Source organism: Ambystoma mexicanum, chromosome 5p (genome assembly GCF_040938575.1).
Source record: "Ambystoma mexicanum isolate Mex_15411 chromosome 5p, UKY_AmexF1_1, whole genome shotgun sequence".
In the NCBI taxonomy this organism is placed as follows: Eukaryota; Metazoa; Chordata; class Amphibia; order Caudata; family Ambystomatidae; genus Ambystoma; species Ambystoma mexicanum.
Window position 1 is genome coordinate 1247271388 of NC_090930.1, and position 15246 is coordinate 1247286633.

General features: G+C 49.8%; 1 protein-coding gene across 4 annotated transcripts in view; it reads left to right on the plus strand.

Annotated features, from left to right (window-relative positions):
• LOC138481515 (cadherin-10-like) overlaps nucleotides 1–15246 on the plus strand; it is a 1315401-nt gene that overhangs the window by 1196976 nt on the left and 103179 nt on the right. The window lies entirely within an intron of this gene.

Sequence of the window (15246 nt, forward strand, 5' to 3'; positions counted from 1 at the left end):
TGTGCATCCCTAGCTACTTAAAGACACCCAATGCTGTGTCACAAAAAGACACACATTCATGCAGCAAGAACGACTACCCCCTTGCATAATACCACATCAAAATAGTGCCATGTCACCCAACCCCTCCCCATCTCAGCTGCCCAACACACAATGGCATGGTATGCAATGTGAAAGCAAGCAAATTAATGCACAACACATGACACAAGTGTCACAAAGTGCACTGTCCCTAATGTAAACAGGCCACAGACAATATGCTCTCAGTAATCAATAAGAAACAGCACACATGAACAAATACTTACCAGCAACACAAAACATCAGTACAGGATGAAACAGTGGCAATATATGACAGTAAAAAATTAAAGTACTGCAAGTGTCACAACCTGACTAAGGCAGCACATTGACCCCTTCTAACTGCAGAGTGTTATTGTCAGGCAAATGTGTCAGTGTACTGCATACAACATGAACTGCATCTGCAAAGGAGATGGGCTTGTTAAGACATGAAGAAGCTACATGTATATAAGGATAAAGACATGGTTGCACAAGCAAATATCAATCCACCATGCAGTGGAGAATCGAACAACAATCCCCACTAGGGATGTACACACAGTTTTGACTACAGACTGCCCACACAACTCATGGGAGCCCAATGTCACTGTGTCAGTTACTGTCACTTGGTCACACCCTTTGCAAGCCCATGGAAAGGGGAAGCAGAAGGGGTGTGTGTGTCAGGAACCCAAGCATCTAACCCAAAGACAAGACAAGCCTGCATGTGCCCAGCTGGAATACACAGTGGATCCCCACGGGAGCCACACAAAGCAATACACTGTAAAAAATAAATTAAAAAAAATAAAAAAATGGCCATGTGTGGACCAGAAGGGGGGGAGGAGGCCACCCAGGCGGGACAAGGTACAGGGTGCACACCAACACCCACATGCGTGGATTTTGAGAGAGAAAACAAAAACCTCCATGGGCTCATGGCCTGCATGGCTACGCTACAGTGGGAGAACTGCCGTCGCTGTCATCACCCTCTGCTGCTACATCAGGAGGTGGCCATGATATGGGAGGCAGACCATGCAAAGCCCTGGTATGGTCCTCCATGGCAGCAAGCATGCAGGTGTGGAAGGTTTGGTTCTGGAGGATAATGGTACGGTGATCTCCATGCATCACCTCTCGGGTAGCACGCATTTATGCCTGCATGGCCTCGCGTGATGCCCAGATCTCCTGACGGGTGGCCTGGTGCTCAGCTGACAGAGTATGTGTCAGCTGCTCCAGCTGCTGTTCTGCCCTTGTACTCCGGGACACCTCAAGTTCACCCAGAGTATCTCTGAGGGAGCTGTGTTCTAACCTGAGGGCTTCCCTGTGGGCCTGTGCCTCTAAAGATATAGCTGTGCGCAGAGTCTCCAGTCCAGCCCGTCGGTCCCTGTTGGACGCCAACATGTCCTCCCTGTGTGAGTGGCAAATGGAATCTGTTGCCTTCTGCTGGAGCTCCATCTGCCTTTCAGGGGGGAGAATGGAAGTGGCCACCCTATCCATTGCCTGAGCCATCATTTCACACGATGCCCCCTGTTGTGCTGCTATACTGTACATGGAGTTCTCCCACACAGTATTGACTGGTGGCACACGGCCACCACGTTGGTGGGTACCACACATGTTTGGGGAAAGGCGATGTGCACCTTGCTGTGCTTCAGGACTGCATTCCTCCTTTGATCTGCTGGCCCAGGAACAGGAGCAAATATTGTGGAGTGTGACCCTGCATCCGTAACCGCCACAGGTGGACTTTCCAACACTGAAATCCCCATAGAGGGGTCTACCCCCAGTGCAGGTGGGTTGGACAGAACAGCATCCCTGCCAGAAACACTCACCTGCGACGGCACATATGTCTCATTGTCCGATTCAGCACCTGATTCATAGAGGTCTCCAGAGATGTACCCAGAGACACCCGTGGCAGCATGGTCTGTAGGAGAAATGGGTATTCACCCACCACCACCCCACATCTTCCACTGGTGCCCGGTTGTGGCTGTAATTCCTCCTGGGTCTGCACCATCTCCTCCTCCTCAACAGCATCAAGTGCATCATCACCTGCAAAAAACATGAAAGATAACAAAAGGAAACATGCATGAACACCATAGCACACACACATAGGCCTGACGAGGCAGAGATCCAGTACATAAATGACACATGTCCCACATGACAATAGCCCTGGCATGCATGCAGTGTAAATGAGTTGGAAGGGGAGGCAAAAAGCAGACACTGAAGACTCCAAGATGGACAAGCAACACATGTGCTGCATGCTGGATAGCACTGGCATTATACATTAGCCTGTGAGTGGCATGTCCAATACACATACATGACACATGCCAGCACACAGATGGCACGTAGCATAGCCATGGTACATTTGACAAGTACAGCCATATGATAGGAAATAAGTACCGTCACCCATCCATGTGAGATGGACATCATGAGATAAAACATGCAAAATAGTGTGACAAAACATGCATGTGCCACACGCTGCAACAAATCCAGTGTTCACTGATGCAGTGATGGCAGGCACATGGTTACATCAATGGTTGGTCACTTCAACATGACAGAAGACAACAGTCATGTTGAACATTCAAACAGGGCCCAAAAATGATTGTGTGCAGGCCATGTGTAGGTGCACATTACTCAATCAGCCTGAATGGTGAAAGCATTCCCATAACAAGGTAAGAGATGTGGGCCATTGTGGGGTGTAACGTATGACTGAAGTATGTTATATTTGTGGCAGTACAGCAAATAAATGTGTGGTAAAAATGGCAAGGATTAAAAAATCAGGCTGAATGAACAGGAAAACATTTTGAACAATGTTGTTGCAAGATGACAGTTGAAGGGCAACTGTAGTAATCAGGTGCAAATTGGCAACTGTGGTCAGAAGGGATACTGTCAAACCCAAACCCAAGCCCGGGGAATGGTTTGGAGGGACCACATGGGTGACCCATACCAGTCATGACTACACAGCCTCATCTGGCACTCAATCAGAACACATCACCCAAGCTACATACACATGGATTGCACACACATGCATGGGCACTCACCGGACATTGATTTAAGATCTGGTAGGTCTCCCACGCCTCGGATCTGATCCTCTGTTTTGAAGCCCCAGTGACAGACTCATGTTCAGTGAGTTGGTCATCCTCTGATGTAGACCCACTGCCAGTCACCAAAGTAGAGGCATGATTGGAAGCCAGCTTGTTCTTTGCTCTGCGTTTCAGATCATTCCACCGCCTAGAGCAATCATCAGCTGTGCACTTCACAAATCCAAGGGAACTAATGCGGTCTGCGATGGTCTGCCAGTGGGCCCTACGTTGAGCAGCCGTAGTCTTTAACCCTGCAGTCACCACCATTTTGCGGCTATGTGCCGACACATAGGCCACAAGTGCATCTAGTTCGGTGTCATTGAAACTAGGCTTCCTTGACGTGCCGGAGTGTGTAGCTGTGTCTGGGGTCCCAGACTGCACTGCAAGAGCAACCTTCTTCTTCTTGGAATGTGGTGCGGACCCTGAGTGGCTTACGCCACTCTGGTTGGTAGGGGCAGAAGCGCAGGTGGACTGGGCACTGGAAGTTTCCAAAGGCACGATGACCAAAGGTCTCACTGCAGGCATTGGCTGCAGGGTGATGTTGCCAAGACCAACCTCAGTGTGATGGACTTGGACCGACACTGTCTTGGCTGGGAGACTCGGAGCTAGGATGGATTGAGCTGCAGCTGCCCCTGCAGCCTCCTCACCCTGGCTACTTAGGGCAGCAGATGATATTGCTTCCCCAGATCCACGTGGCCTGGTGACAGCAACTTTCACCGCCACACATGGCTTAGACTTGGTGACACGGAAGTCAGCCTGGGAGTCATCCTGTGCCGGTTCTGTTGACAATATGGGCCGGTTTAACAAGGGCTGAGCTGGGATGGTGTCTGCTACATTTCCCCGAACCATTGGGGGGGGCATAGATGTCCCTGATTGGTCCTCCACACACTGGCCTCTTGGGCCACCCTGCACATCCTGGCCACATCCCCTACCGCGCCCACCTCTTTGACCTCGGCCACCTTTGCCTCCCTTACTGCTTGGTCGCCTCCCAACCATGGCACTGATGTTGTTGTGCATATGGGAGTTGCAGTAAACAATTGTCCTGGGCAATTGGGGTGAAAGGGGTAGGGTACTAGATGGGATTTGTACCCTACTGCTCTAGCAAGGCTGTCTGTGACCCCTGCGGGAAGATGACAGGTCACGCAACGCACAGGCACCCCGAAAACAATATTTAACGTGCACGCAACCCCTGGTAGACCACGTGCGTGGAAAATTGACCCCGCAGTATGCTGTGGCACCCAGAAACACAAAAATAAGCGTACGCGTGATACACGCAGCCTACAATGACCTCTGAAGGGATACGTGACACACGGGGGCACCCACAGTTGGAATATACGTGCGTGACTTTTTCATTCTGGAAAAAGAATGTGAAAAAGACGCACGTGTGCGCGTTGGCAATACCCCCACCAAAAGAAGAATTGAACGCTGTCTGATTAAACAGGGAGTACGAACTGGAACGTTGTGAAGTAATCGCGTGTGAACTGACAAGAAGTACAAGAATCACCCGCTCGCTCTCCACAAAAAGCACGTACAAGAAAATGTTGTCCTACGCGTACCTTTGGAGCCAGCCCACACGTGCAACGTCACTTACGCATGTACGCACTACGGCCCTTTCCTCCAAGTGCATGCAGTGACACCCGTACGTGCAGTTTTTGCACATGTACAATCAACATGCACCCGTGTTGAGGGAAACGCCCTTGCGCTTCACGTCACAGACACGCTTAAGCGCTAAGGGCCTTTCCTCGAATTACACGCTGACATGCAGATTTTTCACGTGCCAAATCACTCCGTCTCAAGCTGGCCACGCGACAACACACGGAAGACCACGCTCCTGCCCAAAAGGCCATTTACCTGCCCCCCAGAGCCTCAAGCACACTCCCACCTGCCATCTGCCATCTGCTGCTGCCTGCCTGCTGCCCACGTGCCGTGCTGTTTGGTGCCTGCACGTCAGCCATCTGCAGGGGTCCAGTTGCTGTGTCCACCCCTGCTGGAACAGAAGACTCCTGACTGGGATATCATCACTCCACAGCCGAGCCCCAGGACCCAGTTGCCCACCCACACCTGCCTCAAGGGTCGCCATGTCGAAGCAAACACCATCCGAGACCACTGGCGACCCCCAGCTAGAGAGGCAGAGGGCTACCAGCTTCACCGATAAGGAAGTTGGTATCCTGGTGGAGCAAGTTCTGGGGCATTATGATGACCTCTTCACACCATTGCATGCCAACAAGGAAGGATGGGAGAGGATCTGGGAGGACCTAGTGGTTGCCATCAACGAGGGGGGGTGGCAACCCGCAACATCAAGCACGTCCGGAAGCGCTGGGAGGACTTCAGGTCCGGGACCCTCAACAAGGCCCGGTGCCTCTTGAAGGCAGAGGATGCAGAGGGGTGCCGGGTCAGCCTGAGCAACATCCAGATGACGGTCCTGGAGCGCATAAACCCAGCGCTCCACGTCCAGATTCTTGAGAGGTAGACCTGTCTGGAGTTGAGTGGTAATTGGCCATGCATTGCTGTGTGAAACAGGGCATGGTGCAGTGTGCTGGTAGTGAGCTACTTGCCTGGATGTGTGACATAGGCCATGTATGGATGTGTGTGTGCAGGGACATCATGGTAATGCATGTGAGACCAGTCATGCGTGAAACACATGGATGGTGCATTTGTTCCAATGCAACATGGGGAGCAGCTTGCCGAATGCACACATGCATGCATGCCTGTCTCTTTTCTTGGACATGGATGGGGTGTGAGAGATGGGTGCTGCTCTCATGTACATGCATGGTGTACATGTCTGTGCGTCTGTGTAGCGTGTGTGTGACTTTGAAACGCCATGGATGCATGACACATGTCCGTGACGATGTGTAGATTCACTTATGCAGTCTAGTCATCCTTGTATCCACTGTGTCTGTGGTGTACGAGCCCTAATGCATGGCCCTCCGGTGATGTGTGTGCATGGGATCAGTATGAGCCATGGTGCATGTGAGTTTGAAGCCAACATTTCTGTCAATAGAGGCCCTTGTACATGGATGCTGATGTTGATTGCCTGCGCTGTGCCTGTTTCTGCATGTGTGTAATCTGCATTGACCCATGTGCTGTGGAGGGACAGGATGGAAGAGACGTTTGACAGTGCCACTAATGTGTTATTGCTTCCTGTCTAGGGGACTATTGTACAGTACCCTGATGTGTGTGTTCTATGTCTCCCTCTATGCAGTGTCGAGTGAAGAAGAGGGTAGAGACGGTGCTGTGGAGCAAAGCAGCAGGGTTGCCTCCACCGGGTGGCGACGCAAGGTCCAGCCACCCTCCCAGGAATTGCCATCATCTGGGAGCAAGGGGACTTGTGCTGCGTCTGCCACTACGGCTGTAGCGGAAGGGCCGGGTGAGCCCCCACAGGGGCTTGCGATGGAGGAAGACGGTGCGGAGACATCCAGGTTGGGGGTCTCCACAGAGGAGGAGGAGGCTGCTACTGAGCTGCACATGGGGCCTGGTGGGGGTAGTACCACTGGTGCAAGTGGTGCAGTCCAGGGCCAGGGGCAGGAGGCAGCACAGGTCGCCGCGGAGGGGCCTGTGCATGTCACTGTCCCTGACCCTGTGACTGCACCACCATGCACCAGCAGGGAGACCCATGACCGTATGGGGTCCATCCTGATTGGTGTTGTGTTGCGCACGCGTGTCATTCATGATGCTTCCTGGGGGGACCATGCATGGCATCATGAAGAGCTTCGTGGCAACGTGGCACAGTTGGGAGGGGCCCTGGTCGGAGGGTTCCTACATGTGTCGAGCACTCTGGCGGCCCTCTCCTCCTCTGTGGAGACTATGCGCCAGTCGTTTTCACTGCCGTCTTCCGGCCCAGATTCCACCAGAGCCCCCTGTGGACCTGGCCCGACCAACACAGCCAGCTTGCTGGAGATCACATCCCTGCCACAGTCGGGAGTCGGAGGTCAAGCAGGGCTGGACACCCCACCAACTGGAGACCAGCAGATGGAGGATGTGCCAGCATCATCGGGCAGGGTACATGGCCAACAACAGCAGGCGCAGGGTGGGAGCGATGATAGCTCGGGGCCATCTACATCAGAGGGGCAGGCATCAGCCAGAGGGCAGGAGGACCCTGGAATGGGAGTGTCTTCCGTGTGGCAGCGGTTGGGCCAGCGGATAGATGCGGAGCGGCGGCGGGCGGAAGAGGCACGGCTCACCATGGTCAGGGCAGAGTTCTTCATGCGCAGGGCATTGGGGCGGACTGAGTGCCTCGAGGCAACTCGCAGGGAGTTGGAACAGGCCATGACTGCATCCCTGCGAGACCTCGGGCCAGGGCAGAGGCCTGCCTCCGGGACATCGACATGGAGTTCGATGATGCCCTGGCCCGGGACATCACAGAGTGAGCCGTAGGACTTTCCCGCCACCATTGTATAAAGTTAGTTAGTGTTAGGTTTCCTTTCTGTTTTTATTTCTGTTGGGGCGCTTGGACAATGCCCCACCTCTTTGTATATAATTATTCATCAGGTAGTGTTTTTTGTAGGTTTCATTTGAATGGTTGGGTTCATGGACCCTAGATTTGTACTTTGTAAATAGTTCTTCACTGGATTTACCTTTTGATTTTTGATTTTTCCATGGAGCAATGGTTTTATCTTCTTTTTTCACTTTGCATTTGTTTTGCCAGACTGACACTTTGGACACGTGCTTTTGGATTGATTTGGATTCTGCTTTCCTACATTTTTATTTTTTATTTTTGACATGCATCTTTTTATTCATTGTTTGCATTCTTGTGTGTTTCATTTCATTCCCTTGCTTTTGTGTTTAATACATTTTTATTTCCTACTTCAATGTGTGGTAGTCTATCTTTGGTTTCATGCATGTCACAATGTGTGTTTTCTCAATCACGTGCACCCATTGTGTGGGTGTGACGGAAATATGTTGATGTGCATACTTGCCATTTGGGATGTATCATGTGATGGGGATTTCATTGTGGGGTGGATGTAAAACCTGGTTGTGTGTTTGGACTGGGGTGGCGTGGGGTGTGATGTGGGTGGCCATGATTGTGGATCGTCATGAGGTGTTGGGTGGAACATTAGTCGGGCCCTGCTGGCAGGTGCCTGTCACTTCTGGGTGGGTGGGTGAGTGGGTGGGGGGACATGAGTTGGGGCCTGCTGGCAGGTGCATGGCACTGCTGGGTGGGTGAGTGCTTGGGTGGGTGTGGGGACATGCGTCGGGGCCTGCTGGCAGGTGCCTGTCACTGCTTTGGGTGGGGGGACATGAATCGGGGCCTGCTGGCAGGTGCCTGTCACTGCTGGGTGGGTGAGTGGGTGGGGGGACATGAGTCGGGGCCTGCTGGCAGGTGCCTGTCACTTCTGGGTGAGTGAGTGGGTGGAGGGACATGAGTCAGGGCCTGCTGGCAGGTGCCTGTCACTGCTGGGTGGGTGGGTGAGTGGGTGGGGGGACATGAGTCAGGGCCTGCTGGCAGGTGCCTGTCACTGCTGGGTGGGTGGGGGTGCAGGGGGACATGTGTCGGTGCTCACGTGTGCATGGTGACATGTGGGGTGGCTGGGGGGCATGGCCAGTGTGGATGGGCTGCCTGCGGGGCATGGCCAGGGATGCAGGGTAGTCCCTGTGTTGTGGGCTGCCTGCAGGGCCTGGGGAGGGGGGAGGGCACACCTGGGAGGACACACACTGCCAATTCGTTTTGGGGCACACCAGGAGTACACATACCCCTCCCATGGCAGCAAAAACGCATGTAAAACTCCCTGCACACCCATCGGAATACACGTACCCCGCTCCCCAAGGCCTATCGCGTGTGATTCTCCCCGCGCACCACTCGGAATACACGTACCCCGCTCCCCAAGGCCTATCGTGTGTGATTCTCCCCACGCACCCCTCGGAATACACTTACCCCGCTAGCCCAAGCACTATCGCGTGTGATACTTCACGCGCACCCCCGAAATACACGCACCCCGCTCGCACAAGGCCTATGGTGTGTGATTCTCCCTTTGCACCCCTCGGAATACACGTACCCCGCTCGCACAGGGCCTATCGCGTGTGATTCTCCCCGTGCACCCCTCGGAATACATGTACCCCGCTCCTCAAGTCCTATCGCATGTGATTCTCCCCACGCACCCCTCAGAATCGGAATACCCGCTCCCCAAGGCCAATCGCGTTTGATACTCCCCGCGCACCCCTCAGAATACACATACCCCACTCCACAAGGCCTATCGCGTGTGATTCTCCCCATGCACCCCTTGGAATACATGTACCCCGCTTCCCAAGGCCTATCGCGTGTGATTCTCCCTGCGCACCCCTCGGAATACATGTTCCCTGCTTCCCAACGCCTATCACGTGTGATTCTTCCCGCGCACCCCTCGGAATAAATGTACCCCACTAGCCCAAGCCCTATCACGTGTGATACTTCATGCGCACTCCTGAAATACACGTACCCCTCTCGCACAAGGCCTATCGCGTGTGATTCTCCCCGTGCACCCCTCAGAATACATATACCCCACTAGCCCAAGCCCTATCGCGTGTGATACTTCACGAGCACCCCCAAAGTACACATACCCCGCTCGCACAAAGCCTATTGCATGTGATTCTCCCTGCGCACTCCTCATAATACACATACCCCGCTCGCACAAGGCCTATCGCGTGTTATTCTTCCCGCGCACCCCTCGGAATACACGTACCCCGCTCCCCAAGGCCTATCGCGTGTGATTCTCCCCGTGCGCCCCTCGGAATACACGTACCCCACTCTCCAAGGCCTATCGCGTGTGATTCTCCTTGCGCACCACTCGGAATACACATACCCCACTAGCCCAAGCCCTATCACGTGTGATACTTCACGTGCACCCCCAAAATACACGTACCCCGCTCGCACAAGGCCTATCGCGTGTGATTCTCCCCACGCACCCCTCAGAATACACGTTCCCCGCTCGCCCAATGCCTTTCGCGTGTGAAACTTACCCCGCACCCCCCAAATCCACTGTCCCGGCCCTGTGAACTGGTGCAGGGTTAGCGCGGCCCTTTGCGCTGCATTGGGGATTTCAATGCCTTATCCTTGCGCAAGGGGCGTTCTTGGGGGCATAACTGGCGCTGGGGGACATTCTCTTCGCCAGCGCTCAAAATGGCTTTGATATTCCATGAATACGCGGTGCACCACAATGCTGTTTAGTGCACACGACTGGCGCACACTGGCACACACTAGCTCTCTGCGCTGCTCGCGTGTGCTGCCTCTGCGCTTAAATCTATGAATTACCCTGTATGTGTTAGAGACTGTTCAGCCTCCATGTAACAGACACTCTGTGATGAAGCTTATTTCTGCTAGGTGGTGTGTGTTAGTCCATGTTCGGCTATCACTTCACATTGATCCAGTAATGGGAATCCTGATACGCTACATTGTGATTATTTTCATAAAACCTAACCACACTGATGTACATGATTCTGAGTGGTCTAAAATCCTGCCATCTTGCCATTTCTTAGTCAAGACATCATACAAATCGCTAATCAACTACCTGCCACTGCTCTGAGAGTGAAACACATACCGTGTATTGGTTGTGTACCTTAACAAGATAAGATATTTAACATTTTTGTACCTTAGCTCGTAAAAAAAATATATTCTTTAATACTACAAAGTTGGTCCTTCCCAAGATGTTAATGGTTTTATTGTTTACATGGACCTGAGGGCCCCATGGACATTTTATGGACTATTGCTGGCGGAATAGGTTGTTCCGCTTAGGATAGCCTTCCTCCTAATGCATTCTGTATTTCCCATGAAGTTTATCCACCATTCAATCACCACCCATCAGAATGTTCTTAGAAAAGCTCAGTCAGAAAGTATTCAGGACATTATTGAGTTCAGTGAATTCAGTTCCACCCATGCCCTAGCTTGCCATGACCTTTGACCATTTTCTTGCAAAAACAGGTTTGTGCCCCGAGATGCAAGGGCACATTTTGACGATGTTAGAGAGTCACAAACATGTCCATAGTCCCAACATGATGAACAGAGTATTTGGAAGAAAAGGAATTAGGAGGACACAATCGATCCATTAGGACCAATTCTATGCCAAGCTCCACATCTGTTTAACCTTTTTGATCATTGGTATTTGATTTGAGTTTTAGTGTAAAATAACGGTTTGACACTCTGTTAGTCCAGTTTTAAATTGACAGAAGATGCAGGTTTTGAGATGTTTTATAGGAATAACTGAAGATACAATGCATAGATGGAACAAAGCATTAGCTTTCGAAGTCCCAAAGCATTCTTCATCAGATGGTGCTCTGTGAAACCGCTGCCACTCTGCACCATCTGATCAAGAACTCTTTGTGGCTTTGCAAAGTAAATAATTGTCCCAACTCTGCATACTATCTTCATTTAGTACAATGCATCTTTTGTGATGTGAGTTTTATAAAGCAAATGCTGTTAGTTTTGATGTTGCCTAGAATATAAGGAGTGCACGCATCTGTTTATTTTTCAGAAGTTACATACACCTTAGTATTTGATATCCTCTTAGAAGGCAGAGATTGTTTCCACTAAAATTGTTGTCAATGTGGCGCTCACTCCAGTTTAATATGCTTTGTTATACGGTCTGCTTTTAAGCTTCTTGCAAACAGAGAATCATGGTCCCAATAATTAAAAAGGGTCTTCTTGATAAGCTACCTCCTGCAGATATGGTTAATTAATACATTAATAAATGCTGTATTTAATTCATTTTCCACATTTTTCCATAGTGTGGCATATACTAGCAATACGTAAGCTGGGTCTACTATTTTGAGACAGGTCCTGTAGGGAGCAGTCAAAAATCCAGTAGCTGTTCCTTAGACTCTGTGGCCATTGAATATGCTTAACTTGAAAGCAAGCCGCAGAAACCATGTTATGCTGGCTAAAGGTCCACACACATTATTTAGGTGATTTCATCAGCATATGTGTTATAACCTAAGAGAGTTATATTCCCCCGATGACCTATTACCTACAAATATTGATCAGCATTGAGAGATTTCACTTTAAAGATCCAAATTGATAGATTCCTAACCCCTGACATTACTCTTGGGAAGTATTATGAAAAACTGGAAGCAGGTTGTGTCATTATAAGCTGTTCCTAAAAGACTCACCTTGGCAATTAAAACAAAACACATCTTTTTCATCAAAGCTAGATACATTGCCAGTAAGAGCATTCATACGGGTGGATGATGCAGCTCATTCCATACAACCACTCTCAGGGCTTCTATGGTCATGCCCTTATTAGCCTGTCACTGTGATATGTAAATAACACGTTGTAGATGGGGGGAACTGGATCTGTGGTAGTTTGTCCTTCAGAATATGAAATGTAAATGGGTTGGCAAGATTTATGCATTGGTATTTCAGATACCTGAGTATTATCTTTCAAACTATGGAGCCAGATTATCTAACATGTGCACTAGTGCTAAAGAGTGGGGAAAATGCTTAAGTAATAATGAACGCAGCAAACCATCGGGCTCATTTCATGTCACAGGCAAATTGCATGCAGGGAGGGGGCAGTCAATGTTTGCATGTAAATGCTGCAGGCTTCCCGGCATGCAATTCTAAATAACCACAAGGTTTAGTGGAATGCTAAAGAGATAAATGGAGGGCATTTCTGTTTACTCTCCATCTCTGTAGAAATAAATATTGTCTGGAATGTAGGTTTTGCAGGCAACATTTATGAATGCCTTCCTGAGGTATCTGGCTGGTCTTTGCAAAGCGAAAATCTGAAGTGGATTCTTAAATAAATCCATTCATTTTACACCTGCATGAAAATGTCATGTATGTGTTTAACAAAATTTACTAACAATACGGAGGAGGTCAGCATGGCAGAGACATTGGGCCTCATTACGTGGCTTGCGCTCCCGTAATGAGGGGTGCCGGTACGGCACCGGCACCCTTCAGTACGGGATGCGCAATTACGAGGTAAAACCAGGCGTCCTTAGCGGGTCCCGCGAGGGGAACAGGGAGCTAATAACGGGCCGTTATTAACGTGCCCTTTATTAGCTCCCTCCCCATTCCCATTGAGCCCTACGGGGGCTCAAATGGGAATGGGGAATGGTTCTGTGCATGAGGAATTACTGGATCCTCCAAGGTCGGAATGACCCGGTAATTCCTCATTCACAGAACCCGGTATTGGAGCCCGGTGTGGAGGGAGCCATGGCGCTAATAGGATCATGGCTACCGCCATACTCGTAATGCGGCCCATTATCTCTGCTCTGTGCCTCTCCTCTTTCTTGCCAATTCTCGACTATAGGGTGGAGCGGAAAATGCAGGTGTAAACGAGATACACTTCATTTTCCATTTCCATTTCCTGATCTGTCCGATTTAAAATAAGGGTAAGAGTGCTTTGTCAAAATCTAAATTAGCTATATTAAAATCGCGTTGCGCTATGATTGCCACATTAAATACAAAATACATGTTTCTTGCAATCTTTTTCATTCTGCACGACAAATATAGTAAATAAAACAGTCTGCTTCATTTGCCCAAGTGGACATTTCTTTAGATCATATGAATTGACGCTAAACCTGTTTGCCCCATTCCATATTATCTAAGCAGCTACATTGTTGGTATTAGCTCTATTTTTCACACACATCTTTCATTATCTGGTCCCTTAACTGAGGTATGTACTTAACGGATACACAATGTAAATTGGTTCAGGTTGCACTGCCATTACTGACTTGAAACATTATGCATGGCATTGGGTGTATTCCATTGATACACTTGCCAATCCAAATTTTCACAGGGAGTGGGAAGAAAAAGCAAGGCATGAACCCAACATTTCAAAGGTTTTCTTGGTGTGATAATCCTCATTGGTTGTTTATGTGTCATAGTGAAGGATTTGTCCAGACTGGACCCAGCATTGTGGGCCAGTACCACATAGGAACACTCATGTTTCCTACACCATTTATGCCCAGTAAAAGATAACATATCAGAGTAAAGAAATGCCAGGACTGGATCCACCAATGTGGGTCAGTACTGTATAGGAACACTCAATATGCCTTCACCCTTTATGCCCAGTAAACAAAATGCCATTGCACAGTAAATAAACATGTTTAGATTGGGCCTGTGAATGTGGGCAGCAGTACAGGCCCACATTAGTGGGTCCAGTCTGGTCATTTGTTTGCTATGATATGGCATTTATTACTGGGCGTCAAAGGTGAAGTCAGCATAATGAGTGTTCCTAAGTGGTACTTTGCCCAATACCACTAACACCCACCTGTTATGGTGCCTTCACCCTTGATGCCCAGTAAAAACTGGCATTTGACAGTAATATATAACTGCCCAGACTGAACCCAGGAATGTGAGCCAGTACTGCATAGGAGCACTAAGTATGCAGCCATCACCCTTAACCCTGTAAGAAACGTTATGGGACAGCGAAGAAACATGTTCAGACCGGATCCACCGTTGTGGGCCAAGAGTACGGGCTTGCATTGGTTGGCACCATATGGACATTTTGTTACTATGACATGGTTTTGTTACTGCACATTAAGGGCCAAGACAGCCTAATAAGCGTTTCTAAGTGGTACTGGCCCAGTAGCACTTAGGAATTCTTATTATGCTGCTTTCACCCTTGATGTACAGTAAAGAATGCCATAGCACAGTGAATAACTGTCAAGACTGGACCCACCAATGCGGGCCAGTACCATATAGAAACACTCATTATGCTGCTTTCACCCCTGATACCCAGTAAGAGAATGCTATGAACTGTAAAGAAACATGTCCAGACTTGACCGAGCAATGTGGGCCAGTAGGTCAATCTCACAATGACAAACATGCATCAGAATGTACACAGCATTCATCATTCATGCTCCATTCATTCTAACATTCACACGTGCTGCACACCCATTCAATTCAGCATTCATACTTTATCTCATTCAAACACGCACCCAAAGAACATGCACTCTCTTATTCAGCCACCCACTTACAAGCACAAACACTTGCATAAACGTTTCACTCCAGATTCTGGTCCTCTCTGCACTGTGCTGCCTTCTGTAATGAAGGCCCCCTAACTCGCACACATTAGACAGAAGGAACCAGTAATCAGAGAGTGCTTCCTGGCTCCTGTTGCATATGTGTGGTGGATCCAGAGCACGTCCATCTCACAACCCTTCAGCCCCCGCATGTGCAGGGTGATGCAAGAGGGTCCCCTCACACATTTAGGCCTAC